The following is a 16,683-nucleotide window of genomic DNA, read 5'->3' as shown; positions in this document are numbered from 1 at the left end:
GGTTTAGTTTGTCTGCTACTGTTTGTACATGAGGATGTGCAGGCTGTGTTGGTATGTATGCTTGTGTGAGTACCTATACGTAGAATGTGGCCAGGCTTGATAAAGATACTGGTTCCCCGGTGGGACGCCATCATGACCCTTCTCCTGTTCAGCTCTTGTGAGACTGGGACAAGCCTGCTTCCTCCAGCAGGGTATGGATCTGTACACACACACACACACACACACACACACACACACACACACACACACACACACACACACACACACACACACACACACACACACACAGATACAACCATGATCAATATGAACAGTTTTTCCTTATCTGAGCCTGTGTGTTGATATTTGCGGTATTTGATGAAAAGTGTTGTACACTACAAGTGTGAACCCACCGTAGAGCTGCAGGACAGTAGAAGCAGTGGACCTTCCTATGGCGTTGGTCGCGGTGCAAGAGTAGGTGCCTTGGTGGTGCAGAGAAACATTTGTGATCCACAGTGATCCAGAAGGCAGGGAAACAGCACTGGCATCTAATACTCCATCCTTTCTGTTCCACGATACTGTGGGCTGAGGAACGCCTGACACACAGACAACACAGGGGCACCAGGAATTTTTTTTATTACAGGCCCATAGTACAGTGTAATTATTTAGTATAGGGTATCAATAAATACTAACTGGATACCGATAGAGAGACACGTATGTAAGTACAAGTTGTTGCTATTATAGTTTTACACTTCAATGTGTGCACAATTAAAGCCAATCTATATCACATTTTAAAAGTCCCACACACAATTTGACTTATTTCTTATGGCATACCTAATGCCAAAAAAAACAAATAGGATACGCCTGTTGGTCCCCTGTATGTACCCTGTAATTATTTGTACTGTTATTTATTTCTAGCTCCCCTGCTAAATGCAAATGTGTTACCCTCTGCAAAGACAGATGATACTGTTTTTATTTCCTGGAGCAGTACACCAGGGGGCAACCAGTAGAGCTTGGCCTACCAATCAAGATGGTTTGAGAGAACCTCCAGAACAAAATGATCCTGAGGTCAAAAAGGATGTTGTTTATGCCAAAAAAGAAACTGACTAAGTGATTCAGCTGATCAATTCTACCTCATCCTGGAATCATCTGATGAATGTTTTTATCCATTACATTCTGGTGGTCGCAGAGAGTTGAAAATGTTTAACTTTCGGTAAAATGCTGCTCTCGTCACTGACACTTTTTACCCAGCCTTCCAATCACAGTGAAGGATGGGCGGGACAAATGACACAAAGACCAACTGTCACATCCTCGCGCCACCAAAGCACTCTAGCACTACCAGCTGGGTGTTTCCAGAAGAGCTCCTGGTATTTATAGCTGGGAGAAATGCTTCGATGGATAGGCGGCCTTATGTAAGTAACACCAGGCTATTGTCTGACCAAAGAGAATTTGGTCGTATAAGACCATATCGACCAAATGACCTGGAGACGTCAGCCCTGATTGTGACCTACCGGTGACGGGGCAGTCCAGCGTGAGATTGGCACCCGGGCGAACACTGACTCGTCCCCCCACCTTGGTCCTCAAGCTGTGGCCCAACACAACGCCATGGTCGGAAACATTCCTCCATGAAACCGCGATGCCTGGAGGCTCTGAAGTTTCACACACAGAGAAAGAGTAGCAGTCAGTCATGACGTAATGAATTTGAAAATGTTAGATCTATCTATCTATCTATCTTAGCATTGTCATTGTGAGCATGTTTCCATGCTGTCATTCATATTTGGTTCCAAGCACCGCTGTGCCTACAGCCTCACAAAGACTTTAGGTGGGAGTTCGCACTTAAAGCTTTAGTCCATAACTTTTTGATTTTAATAAACGTCCGTTACGTTCAAGCCAAAATGAGTTGCTATAAAGCTAATTAAGACTATCAGCTCCACAGAACTATCTCTTTATTTCTCTGTGTTTAGAAATTGGTGTTGTCCGGCGACTTTCGCGTGCAGAAACTCGAGTGAAGATAATTACCTCTTCTGAAGAGTCCATCATGTGGCTAAATTGCAAATGCTAATATGCAAATTCATTGCATAAAGTTGTGCTATACAAATAAACTTAATTTTAGGTCCATGTAATTTATTTTAAACATATAAAAAATGTACTACAGTGACAAATTATGGAAGATACACATAATAATGACACGTGAGACCAGCGTATCTAAAAGTAAGTACACACCTGCCGCCAACAGCTGAGATGTCTCGGAGTCTGAGCCGTGTGTGTTGGCAGCTGTGCACTTGTATTGGCCTCTGTCAAACGCTCGGGGCTGAAGGATGTGGAGTCCTCCGGAGATATCCCAGGATACCCTGCAGACACACAGGGAATTTTTTTATTTATTTTCTTGGCACATAGAGTAGGACAAAAAAAAAAATAGCTTGCAGTACAGAAACAGAGGAAGTGGCTTGGTTAAGGGACTCTCACACACATCTTGTACACACCAAAAGTGACGAAGGTATCTGTGTTCAAACCCTGCCTACTTTTACGTCTCTGCAGATCTGGCCAATCACTATGTGAAGTGGACAGGATTGTCAGACAATCATAAAAAAAGTCAGAATCAATCTTATCATAAATAATTGGCATTGATTGCACCATGTCTGTGACAGTGATATCAGTATAATCATGACCAAAAGGCTAAGAGAGTTCCTTCTCTGGTCTCTGGTCAAGGCTGGATTAACAACTGAGCAAAGCAGTCAACTCAGAACCCCCATGGCCCCAAAGGTCTTAGGGTCACTGTGCATCAGTAGATGTTTTGAATAACAAGGCCTAAGTAAGCACAATATTAAGTAAGTTGATCCTGCTTTGTTACCGAATGATGTGGCCCTGTCTGGTACAGGGGCCCTGTTTCAAAATGTAGTTTTAATACTTGAATTATTACAGTCGTTGTGCTCCCACTGCATATTTCTAAACAGAGTTTAAAACAGCAGTGTGTGTTCCGAGGCACTTTTTTGACCTCAGGGAGCCGACTGATCAGTGTGACTGCCTTTTCTGCCGACAGTCGGACGTCGGGTTGGTGTGTCAGAGCCTTAAGGCAGTGTTTCTCAAACACATGTACCACTTCAGCAAATATTTACCAGTTGTGATGTCACAACTGTAATAAATATAGGTATAAAGCTGCTACAGTGGCGTTACAGTCATTCCCTGGCTGGAATGACAGTGCAGAGACTCCGAGAGTGCAGATGTGGAAGACCTGGAAACGCAGACAGGGCTTTTTTCAGGAGGGGAGCTTAAAGAGCCAGGTGCTAAAACAAGTATTTCAGACAGAGGATGAATACCGGTATATTCAGACAGACAGTAACATTAATAAATGTAAACATGTTCTAGTAATATCCCAAAAATACAAGTATAAACATGAAAATGAGCATGAAATGTCCCCTTTAATTAAAATTTCTCTGCAACCACAGCAGTAGGACAAAAAATTCCTGCAGTGAAAATATATTTGTATATATTGTATGTATTATGAGTGTTTCTCTTTCCACGGACTACTCTTTTAGCTGTGGTTTAATTTGTGTTGACATAGAACTATTACAAACGAACCAAGAGGAGTAGACAAGTAATGGACAGGTATAGGCGTAATTTACAGGGGGAATGGGGGGGTTACAGCCCCCCAATAATCAAAACTGGCCAGTCCAACCCACCCATTTATGTATAATTTCCTTTACATAAATAAATAAAGACATGTGCACAATACATTGATGCAGAAAAGGCACAAATTGTTGCAGAAAAATTTGCTCAAAAGTGGAGATCTCAACCCCCCCAAGGTTGAACCCAAAGTTACGCCCTTGGGAAACTCATTTATTGGACAGTTTTGGTGATGTCAGCGTGCATAATCATCACTACATGCTTCACTTTGAACATTGGTAAAAAAAAATACATCTTGTGTATTTACACAAAAATATGTTGAACGATAGTATACATGTTGAGTATATAGTGCAGAGGATGCGATTTCGGATGCAACCTAAGTATTTTGACTGGTATGTCAGCAGTACTCCAGTGTGTTACCTGTCATTGTGCTGCAACAGAGCTCCATCTTTGGTCCAGCTGATTTTAGGAGGCGGGAAGCCCTGTGCAGGACAGAGTATGGTCAGTGATCGGGTAGTGTTGGTCAGGAGGGCGCTGTGTCCAATGCTGATGTTGATGTTCTTCTGAAGACTCAGTTGAAGGCTCTGCTGCTGTCTGATGATCACTGCTCTACTCCCAACCGTCTCCAATGAAGAGCGCTCAGACCAGTTGGCCAATCTGTCTGTGGGACCAATCAGATACAAACACAACATAAGGAACAAAAAATGTTATCCCTAGAAATGAGACCAAGATCAATATGCTGATCATGTCCTTTTATTGAAAGGTATCCTATTAAATCAAGGGTGTCAAACTCAATGTTACTAAGGGCCAAACTGGAAAAAGAGAATCACATCAAGGGCCATACATGTACATATTACAAATATCTTTGACTGTATTATTGCATGCCTCATATAGCCTTGATTGTAAGGAGAGACATGTGGTCAACATATTTACAGTATATGTGCATATCAACAAGTCCTCCAAACCATACGGCAATATAAGCTGTTTATTCCTCTCCTCTAGTACAAACCAAGTTCGGTTTTAGAGATGGTCCGATACCTTTTTTTGCTTACCGATTCCGATACCTGAACTTGCGTAGCAGCCGATGCCCACTACCGATCCGATACCATTGTGTCATATATTTTATTATGTTTTAACAGCTGCATACTACTATCACTGTATGGATGTGTTGTGATTGCTATCGTTGTATGATCTGGCTCAGGTTAAACTCTTAACTCTTACACAAACAATTAACACCACAGAACTTTCTTTTATTAATCAGTTTGACAGAGAGTCATAACGGAAAAATAACAAACTACTTTAAAGAAAAAAAAATTTCGGGGCTAAACGTACGTGATATCGGATTGGTGCATAAACTCCAGTACCTTTCGATACCGATACCAGCATACCTCGCAGTATCAGAGGCTGTTCCGATATTGGTTTCGGAACATCTCTATTCGGTTTAAGCAGCAAAACTACTTGGTTGTGTTTATAATGTTAAGGGTCTTCTTTTCATGTGTTCAATGCTTATATTAATTTATATTTGTGTACTGTTATAATTGTTATTATAAATCACTTATGGACAACTTTTATCTAAAAATGTATGAAACTGTAAGTCCTTCTTACAAGCAAATCATGAAGCAGTAATTTAACACCTTAAACTTTTGGAAGTTTTTCCTCGCCACTGTTGCACTAAATGCTTGCTCTTGGGGGAATTGTTGGGTCTTTGTAAATTATAGCGTGTGGTCTAGAACTACTCTGTCCGTATGTAAAGAGTCTTGAGATAATTCTTATGATTTGATACTATAAATAAAATTGAATTGAATTGAATTGAATTAAAGCACATATCAAAATATGCAATTAATGACATTAAATGACAAAACATTCATCACTGTATACATTATGAGGTGGTGTAACAACAAAGAAGTTTGTCTAACAGAGAATAAGAAGAGCACCTCAAGGTATTTTACTAGGGCTGTGTTCAAATAATCGATGATCCAATTACAATCTTTGTTTGAGTGATCTGATATCATTGAATAAAATCCTGAAATCAGTCTTTTAATATACAGTATGCCTTTTCAACAGCGATGTGGTGAACTAACCTGGTGCATTATAAAAATATTTGTTTCTTGCTTATGCAATTGACAGCATAATCTCTTTTATATCCAAGCTAAATTGGTATTGTAACTGATATTTCCCTAACCTAATTGATATTGAAATGTAATTGAATCAGTACCCTGTGAAACGGAATCTAATCCATTCGGAAAATCATTGGCGATACCCAGCCCTACATTAAACAATAGCTTCAATGGTAAACACACGCTGCTGCACAGCATGTGGCTCAAGTGGTAGAGCGGTCGCCTACCATTTGGAAGGTCCATGTCGAAGTGTCCTTGGGCAAGACACTGAACCCTGAATTGCTCCCGATGCTGCGCCATCGGTGTGTGAATGTTTATCTGATGAGATGGTGGCACCTTGTATGGCAGCCTCGGCTACCACTGTATGAATGTGTGTGAATGGGGATTGGTTCCTGTACTGTGTAAAAGCGATTTGAGTAGTCATTAAGACTAGAAAAGCGCTATATAAATACAGTCCATTTACATTTACTTGGCAGCTGCAGTTCTAGTTACCTTTGGCCTTTCCTGGTCCCTGCGGAGTCCTGGCCCAGATCTGGGCAGCAGACATGTGGCTCAGCAGTGAGGCGATGAGTTCTGAGGCCTGCTCCTGTTGGATCTCCCCTCTGTCAGCCTGCAGGGTGATATTAAACAGCCTCTCCTCCAGCCGTGGCTGCAGCCAGGCTTCCTCCTGGACACCAGGGGGCTGCAGAGACACACTGACCCCCGGCCGGAACAGCATCAGGCCTGAGTTGTGCGTATGGCAGCTAGGGAGCATTTCCTCCCAGCTGGGACCGGGACTGGCGGTGAACTCTCTGCCAGTTAAACTTCTGTCACCACCTATCAGCTGCAGGGTGAAGATGTCTGAGGCCGGTCCAGCCACACACTTGTACACCCCGATGTCCTCTGCAGTCAGAAAGTGGATCTTCAGAGAGGCGGATTTGGTGACGCCCAGGCGTCTGGAGCTGGGCAGGGGGCGTCCGTCTTTGAGCCAGTGAATGTAGGCTTTGGGGAACCTTCTGACTGGGCATTTGATGACCAGCGAGGTGTTGGGTAGGAGGTAGGCGTGGCCGCCAACGGTCAGGTGGAGGCGCTTCTCCTTGCGGGTCTGGATGTAGATGCGGTGCATACCCATGAGCAGTGGACACCGTTTAACTCTGACCTCATAGCCTCTAGCCTTCGGTGGACGTCTCACCGTCTGTCTGACTTGGTTCTTCACCGGAACCTTCAGGGTCTCTTTGGGTCTCATCTCTTTCTTGTGCTCTGTCGGAGTAAATAAAGAAAGTGAGAGGCTGTTTTTTTTTTTAATGCAGACAACAATTCTTCGAGTTGATGCATAAATCTGAATTATTTTTTTAATGGGTCAGAAGAAAGTCCAGTAGAAAAGAAAAATAATTCAACTGTTTTAACAAAAAATATGAGTGACTGGGCTTCCTTGAAATTTTTAAATCTTAATCGGTACTGATACCACCAAAAGTACATGATACTCGAAACCAAAGTCAATACCACGGTGCATAAAATTTTTTAAATAAAGAACAATAATTCTTAACATTTGAACATTATAAAAAACACATCAATAGTGGATTTCCTGATACTAAAAATATACTGTAAAAAAACAATAACTAAATACCATGTCCTCCACAAAAGTAAGTAGTCTACAGTTTCTTCCATTTTGTCCAGTTATGAACAACATGGATCAAAGATGTATGGCGGTTTTAGTTGTTAAAATAGTGTAGTGATCTGCACAGTGTTTCAGTTCAGTTTTGAAAATTGACTAGATGCTCTAGCCCTTCCACTCCCTGTTCGCGGCCTGTTCGCCCCGCTTCGTCAAAAATACACCCAGCATGTATTTTTAGTGGAGCGTAGCGGAAAGTGCAGGCGTGCCTAGTGGTTAGAACGCAGGAAACACTTTTGGCCACAGTGTTCGCAGTAAAAAAGTTACATTACAGGGTTTTCCCCAGAAAAGTTGTTTAGCCTGGTGGCAAGTGTCTTTTTTTCAACTAGGGCCAGTCACAGACTGATAGCAGCATTAACGTAGAGCCCAATAGTTTCTGTGATAACAGAATCATGGACGGAATCGCAAAATTGAGAATTTAAAAGAGCTATAAGGCAGATTCCATAGGGCGCCACATTAAGCCAGTGCTAAAAGCGAACTAATACGACTACGTCTAAGTTTCCAACTGAGCTGCCCCACTGTAACTGTAGTTTACGTCTTTAAAATGCATATAAAATTAATTCCCAGTGGGTGACACTTTAACCTTTTTTTAAACTCGAGAAAATAAAGTTCACTCTCAGAGGCTCCTCTGATAAATTCTACTCTCATTGAAGGCCTCTGATCCACTATGTTAATCAGCTTTTCCCAGGGGAGATGTCGCTGTAGCGGCCTATGTTGCAGAGATAGCCTATTTGGTGTGTGTATGTAAAGGTAGGCTGCTTACGTCACTATACTTCACTGTCTGCCCGGCATACAAACATAAACATACATAAATATTACAGGTGCATCCGAGCTACTGCCCCTGTTACTCTTGCTAGCTAATACCGCGAATCCCGGTAATATGGCACTGTGTCCTGGGTGTGAACAACCGTTAACTTTGGAAAACATGAGTCAGTCCTATTTCTGTATTTATTTTAGTATTGTGCTACTTTTGTGTTTTGTTGTTGTTTAAAAAAAGGGGGGCAACTGAGGGCTGGTGGGGGGCAACTTAGGCCTGGTGGGCCACCAGGCTAGCAATACACTGGGGGAAACCCTGCATTAAATTTAAATGATTATGGGTCAAGTGACCTGCAAGTGCTATGTTCGGAAGACTCAAGGGCTCTCACCCAATTGTACTCGTAATGCCTCACACTATATCAACCTCTGACGTTCTCATATACCTAATGGATTTGGGGACAGTCCATGGGAGACCCCGGGGTTGGTGTTTTTCTGCGACATTTGCAAATAAAGATTTGGTTCCAGATGATTATGAGATTTTACAGGAAAGACATGCTAAAACAGAACTTCTTTCAGGGCTCTTTCCCAGAACCTCTGGGCACAAACATGCAATCAATAATCTGACCTATGGTCAGGTGGTATACATCTTATGTCAACGAGGAGGCCTTCTATATTTATTACAACTGTACTATGTTTAACATTGAGTAGGAAAGCTAAGTGAATTCCACAGAGCCTGAAGAGGGACGTGGGCCAAGCAGAGTGATACCTTTATTTGTGCACTGTCACACATGTCAGCTGAACACATTACACAGAATAAGTCGTGACAAATAGAAGCAGTTTGGGTCAGTGTGAGTAATGAGGATTGTAAACCATACTGATTGATGGTCATACTTAGACTATGAGAAAATACAAACACTTCCCTCGTCTTCTCCCTTTGGAACTCCTGGGCGAAAGGGCAACAGGCAAATAGATTTGACATCATTAACGCAGATAAAATATTGGGAGATTAGGTCTGGGCCAGATAACTTGCTTAGTTTAAACATGGTCAGAAAAATGGGAGAGCAGGTCAAGGCCATAGTGATTATTACTGGATGGATGAGCCTGCTGACCAATGGCTTTGGTATCCATTAGTATTAGTTAGTGAAGTGGACACACTGCAGTCTTGTGTTTTTCTCCTTTACCTCAAACATTGTGTTTATATAAGGTTAAGGAGGTTAAAGCTATAGTGGACAACTACTTTATAATTATGAACGTCCGTTACATTCAAGCCATTGCCAAATTAGTTAATAAAAAGCTAATTGGGCCTATCAGCTCCACAAAAGTCACTCTGTATTTCTCAGTATGGCTATGTTTAGAAAATGGTGCCGTATGGCAACATTCGCGAGAAGCAGCTCGAGTGAAGTGTTTTACGTCACCGCTGAGAAAGGAAACAGCAGCGTTCAGCTTTGGAGACGAAGAGGACATAAAAAACACAAGATAATTGCTCTTTACTCATTACTTCTTCTGAAGAGTCAATCGTGTTTTTTTAATCCTTCGTGTCCTCCTTGGCTAATAGCAACTGTGTGGAGGAGGGGTGGGGGTGGTGCGCGATCATGGAAGGCTCGTATCATGTGGATCCTCCGACAGTGTTGTTTTTATTCCTCATGGGGGAGACAGAAACCACGCACTATAGCTTTAAGCAGATTTTGGTCATTGTGCACGCTGGTCTTGGCACCACTACTATCATTCAGTTCAGTCCAGAGTTGCCAGGTTCGTATGACAAAACCAGCCCAACGACCAATAAAACCACCTTAACACCATATTCCCCTGCCAAAACATATTACGCTAACCCTTACACTGCTTTTAAAGTCCAACAGAATTAATATAATTGCCAAATGTATTGTAATATCTACAAAGTAACACCATAAATGTTGTGTAGTGTAGCAGCATTAATAGCAGTTTTCCCTAAAATGATTTCACCCTGGTCCTATATTTGCCTTCTGTAAATAGATACATTACATTATCTTAAATAAATAAATCTCTGTGAACATGTAGACCAATTCACTGATGCACAAACTAACCTGTTTTTTTCCCCCCAATATGTTTATTGTCATTTTCTTAGAACAACCCAACAGTAAAACATACAGTAACAATACAATTTAAGACTACACATATTCACATTACCCAGACACACATACTCACACACACATACCCTCATCACAAACTAACCTGTTTTGTTGTAAACTGTGCACTAGTCCGTTTGCTGCCTTCGCTAGAGAGGCTGCGGGGCACGCCGTGTGTGTGTGGGGGTCTGGTGTCTACACAACCAGCTGACAAAAAGATTCAACCCATGGCAACACTTTAAAAGTAGCCCAATTTCGCAGAAAAAACGCGGACCTGGCAACCCTGGTTGACTGACCCATCACATATGCTGCACACAGAACCTCTGGCAGGCGAGACTCCCTCACTGTAAACTCAACCGTTTTAAAAACTAATTTGTTCCTACCTCTGTCAAACTTTTAAACGATGCTGCTCGAGGCTGTAGAGATTAAGCAATAGTTTCATGGTGTTTTGCTGTGGGGTGAGGGAAATCTGTTTTTACCACGGTATGTGCAATTTATTGTTGTGACTGGTACAGTTGGTGCTGTACTGTTTGTTCATGTGTTTTTTTTTTTCTTCTTTTTTTGTAACTGTCAAGGCATTAATTTATGTGTGCAGCTTTTGAGTCCAAAACTAATTTCCCTAAGGGGACAATAAAGTATATCGTATTGTAATATGAGGTTACAGCAGTCTGAGTTAGCCAAATCTGGTGGATATCTTCTCTTTAACAAAAAGGTCTATCTCTTTAGGGATTCTTTTCATAATGTTGTTGTTTCATAATGTTACTTATTACTTATTTTGTGCAATCACCTCTGCTTGCCACTATGAGCCACAAATACTGTATATACTAATGCTATGAGACATGTTTCATGTTGCGTATATATATGCTTGTATGTTTTTATTTCACATGTAGTTGTGGTTTCTGCTGACCTCGTAGATGTCAACATGCAGTCGTATTTGGGAATCCAGATGACAAATGAAAAAGGAAAAAATCTATGAGAGAAGACGTCGCAGGCTCATTAAGTTTTTCTAATGTCAGCTACAGGTAATTCTTCTGCGTTGGCTAGTCTGCCTTTGAATGTCTCAGTTTATGTGCAGTAGACTACATGTATTTACCAATAGCTCCTCACAGACATCAGTCACCCTTATACTGTTTATATAAATAGTTAATAATTCAAAAGTACAAAATATTATCATCAGTTATATCAAATTTGGTCCAGGAATTTTGGACCGGGATACATGATAACCTATGTCTGATGATTGCAGGGAGCCAGGTTCCATTCAGCCCAAGATGATTTGTTCTGGGAGATGGGTCAATCCTAAACGGGATGGGTAAGCACATAAGAAGCTGGGTCCAGACTAGTTTAATGATAGCCAGACAGATTCTTTCAAGGAGGATGGAAGAATGAAGGGGTGCCGTCAATCCAGGAGGGGGCTTGTGAGATGGCAAGGGTGGCAGCGTTTGAAAAAAAAAAGTCATATAAACTGTTTGCCAGATTGGATGTCTACACTAGAAAATGGGGAAAGTATCTGAACTTTCTGGAGTGTTGCTAATAAGCTTTGTGCTGTGGAGAGACGTGTATGATGGGCTTATGGTGTTGTTATTTAAACATACACGTATGTTTATTTGGTTTATGGTTTTTATGGTTTAAATAGGGCTGTCAAAATAACGCATTCATTTCGGTTAATTCATCTGAGAAAAAATAACGCGTTAAAAAAATAACGCAGATTAATCCATTCCATATTGACCTTTGACCCGGAGCCATTCTAGCCACCATTAGACTGTAAAATGAAGGAGGGATATGAGAATGCGCTGCCTGGATCATTGTTTGGAACATTTACTTATAAAAATGTTCTTCCTGAATAGGGTTGGGTACCGAAATCCGGTGCTAATACGGCACTAGTGCCTTAACGACCAGCATCTACCGGACCGACTAGCAACTCGGATTTCGGCGCCTCATTTTGGTGCCACTGCAGGGTTCGAATTACGTGGGAGCCAGTGGGAGCTGAGCTCCCATAGAGAGAGGATGAGCTCCCATGAAAGCAGTAAAATCATACACCTGTGGGGGTCTCTAAAAATCATCAGCACCATTATTTAAATCACAAATAAAGCACTTTTCCAAAACACACGGAGCTCTGAAGCAGACCTGTGCGTCGCTTATAGTGTCCACTCTCGCTGTAAAAATAGAGATGAGCAGCGCGCCTTCAGCTTCAGGTTTATAATGGACACGCTCTGCTGTCGACATGCTGCGTAGTTTCGGTTTCCCACCTCCGATGTAGAGCAGCGTACAGCCACTTCCCTAAACTTTTGCTCATTCAGAGACCAGAGTCTCAAACGGGGCTCTGAGTCTGTCAGGAGGTCTGAGATCTACCGTATCAGCAGAGCAATCACATAATGCACAGCAGACTATGGTGCAGGTAGATTATTTTCTGAAATATAGTGACTTCATTCTTGTAATAGCCTATTATCACTTTATTTTTCTCAAAATATCATGACTCCTCCAAATCACAGAGAGCACAGATGGGATACATTTTGAATGTGCACAAAGGTTTGAACATGAGCAGTAATCTTGCTCAAACACATCTGAAATATTACACTCCAGTGCTTTATTAATCCATTAAAATGAATTCATGTATCATTGAGGTGAATAATTATCATATGCACATTTAAGGAGGTTACTTCCTCAACAAAAGACTCAATGATGCCTCTAGGCTACATGTGTGCTGACTCAGATATAATTAGAAAAGTCGATCTACGGGAGAATAAATAGCAATACATTCTGTATTGCCGGAGAGCCTTATTGTAATATATTCGATTATGTTTTTATATTTGGACTGTAATCTATGTTTCCCTTTACATAAAGATATTCGCAGCATACATTGATTCAGAAAAAGGTAAATAGGTGCATAAAAATTCACCATGCTAATGCTAAATGGTGTAAAGTGTGACTGTATTTCACTGTAGAGGATTCCAACATCGGGATGTAACAGTCTGCAGCTGCCGTTGTCGAAAAAACACAGACGTTCATGCGTTCATTGAAACTGGTAACCTACAGCCTCGTGGTGCATTCAAAGTTATTGTTAAATGCCCTTTTCCCATCTGCTGGTTGTTTTTGTCGTTCAACAGCAATTTACTAGTGAAATAAGTAATTGTTATAGTTATTACATTATTATTAAATCATTTAATTTTGACCATATGGCCTTAGCAATAAACAAGCCGAAAATAATAATAAAAAGAGTTGTTTTAACTTTAATGTCACTAATGCTGATTATGTATTGATTCATTTGAATTGAATTATTTAAAATACTTTCACAGCAACAATTATGTATGCGATTAATTTAGATTAATTAATCACAGAGTATGTAATTAATTAGATTACATTTTGTAATTGATTGACAGCCCTAGTTTTAAATATTGTGCTTACTGTCATCTTTTCTTGATTTTTGTCTGGGGGTGGGGAGGTGATGACGGGGGGGAATGTTCATGTTGCAAATTGTATATTTTGTGTGTCATGTTTAACTAAAACTAAAATTGTTAATCATAAAAAAATTATATCAAATTACATAATTACATTTTCTCATGGATGATTGTTGTCTGTTACTGAAACCCCATGATGCAGCCAATAAACATAGAGATGGGGGATAAATGAAAAATGTACGTGGAGAATGAATGAATGAAAAGGGCACAGGGGCCCACTGAATGGGTTGATGAAAATGAAAAATCATGGCCTTCCCAGTCACCAGAACTAAACCCAACTCAGCAGCTATGGGAGACTCTTAAGCAATGTGTTAGACAGCACTGCACACCACCATTGAAAGCCAAATGAGGGGATATATTTTGAAAGAATGATCATCTCTCCAGAAAAAAAATATATTTTTAAAGATTTTTTTTTGGCATTTTTAGGCCTTTATTTCTGACAGGACAGCTTTCGACATGAAACGGGAGAGAGAAGGGGAACGACAGTTCGTGCTAGACCTTTCTCAGACTCTTTGGGCCCTATCTTGCACCCGGCACCCCCTCACCCACCCTCCTCCGATCCCACGTCAGAAATGTGTGTGCAGAGGGGGTTTCCAAAGATATTTGGCCATCTGACAAGCATTTCTGATGAAGCTTAATAGCATTTTAACTCTCCCAATGACCGAGCCCTGAACTTACTCCCAATTAACAAATAGTAGTTGTAGAGAGAGAGAGCAGGGAGTGGCAGCTGCAGAGAACATTTTATGAAAAACATTTAGACTCTGACTCTTAGGAGTCACCAGGGCATTGGAAGACATTCAATCGTGTGTTTTTCCAGCTAAGGTGAGTAAGAGGGACTCACAGAATTACAGAACCTGTTTAAACAGTGTCTCTCTGTATGTTGGAACAACGCTGTGTGCATTTTTTTCTCCACATGCACTCAATGAATATGAATGTGCAGATAGAGGAATTGCGTTCCCTCCTGTACTGTCAGGGTTTCTGTAGGTTTCGCCAAGTCAAATTTATCACTTTTCAAGAACTTTTAAAGACCATTATAAATTAAATTTAAGACCTATATCACAACATAAAAAAAACAAAAACAAAGGAAATGCAGAGTCACAAAATTTCTTGCAAAGTAAATACATTTTTTCAAATTGAACATATTACTGAACACAGGTTAGATGCATTGTTGAACTACAGAAAAAAAACATACAAACATGTTATGTCTGTGGTACAATCGGAAAGAGACTCGCACCAATCACACACAAACTGATTGGCTGCAATATAAGTTGCATGTTGGTCTCATTTGTAGTCGTAATACAGCGAAATTATATTTGGACGAGCGAAAAACAGCACAAAATAAAAAACAACAATGTTCTAAAGCGCTGCGGGAGAAATTCAATGACAGTAGAGGTAGCGTTACATGGACGTACGAAAATTAAGACCTGTTTAAAATGATTTAAGACCTAGAACAAAATACTTCAGTGAATTTAAGACTTTTTAAGGCCTAATATTTTGATTTTGAAATCTAAGACTTTTTATTTTAGACCTTTTAAGACCGGAAACCCTGACTGTGGACATAGCTTTTATAGGAACTTATCAACCCTGAACAGATGTTCAACTCGGTGGATGAGTTTTTTTGTGCCATTTTAGGCCTTTATTTGTGACAGGACAGCTTAGACATGAAAGGGGGAGTGACGGGGGAATGACATGCTGACATGCTGCGTCGAGGACTGAGCCTCTGTATATGGGGACGCGCACTACCAGGTGAGCTACCCAGGCGCCCTCGATGGATGATTTTCAGATGTCCTGAAAACATAGTTTTAGTGTAATTTATGGTCATGTATAGCCTGGCTATCACCAGACCAAGCTCAATCTTTTAAGATTGAACATTAGTCTGCGGAGTCTGCTCCAGAGAGGCGTGATCAACGGGCATAGTTCAAATGACTCTGTACGCAATTGGATAGTCCTTCAACCAATCAGACCAACAATCCGGGTGACGACGTAGCAGCGACAGCGGCATCAACGGGTTGCTGCGTTTCGGTGGCCGGCTTGTTGAATGTAAACAAAAAGCTGCTTGGTCGCTTCTCTATCATCATCGTGCTAAACCCGCCAATAGCGTGCCAGGTGGATAAGCCAGTTTGTGATTGGTTCCCGCAAATTTGTAACGGAAGCAGGATAGATAAACATACAGGTTTCCTGTCTGAGCTGCAGGGCGAAATCAAATCGCCGGCAGATTGTGCTGGGATTAGCCAGTCTAGGTCATGTATGCATTTTTGCCACTCTTTTTTCTCTCCTCACGCTCCCTGTTTCAGTACCTGTCATTACACAAGGGTTCTCTCACCTACCTTTTTTAACACGTGATTAACGCACTCACGTTCTGTGATTTTACTCCATAGTTTGGGGAATCAGGGAGCTGCAGCAGTAACGTTGTGGACAGTGTTCCCACTCTGGCAAGTATCTCGCGAGATTTAGTGACTTTTCAGACCCTCTTAGTGACTTATAAATATTACTGAATATTTGTTAAATGTATTATTCTGCTGCGCAGACGAGACGGCGGAATGGGAGCGGGTCCCACAGGTCTTCTAATACATCTATGAACAGGAGTGGATGACTAGCACAAAGTGTTGGATAGAAATAGATAAACAAAAGAGTCTTTTGAATGGCAAGTTGAGTTTTAAAGCCCTTCCAGATGGTTCTCTCCGCATGACTAAAGTTATTTGCATGTACTGAGTTACCACCGGAGTATGTTGAGTCTCAAATACCACTTGAGCATGAAAAACTTGAAAAATATCCCTTTAAAAGTACATTTAGAACAGATGAAAATTGTGTGATTAATTTGCTTAGTTAACTGACTGCATGCTGTTTTGTGTTTCCAGGGTGATGGGTAAAACACTAGTGGTGGACAAAGTATTCAGATCCTTTACTTCAGTAAAAGTACTAATACCACACTGTAAAAATACTCTGTTAAAAGTAAAAGTTCTGCATTGAAAATGTTAATTAAGTAAAAGTATGTAAGT

This window comes from Sander vitreus, chromosome 1, assembly GCF_031162955.1.
Source record: "Sander vitreus isolate 19-12246 chromosome 1, sanVit1, whole genome shotgun sequence".
Lineage (NCBI taxonomy): Eukaryota > Metazoa > Chordata > Actinopteri > Perciformes > Percidae > Sander > Sander vitreus.
This window is presented reverse-complemented; position numbering follows the sequence as displayed.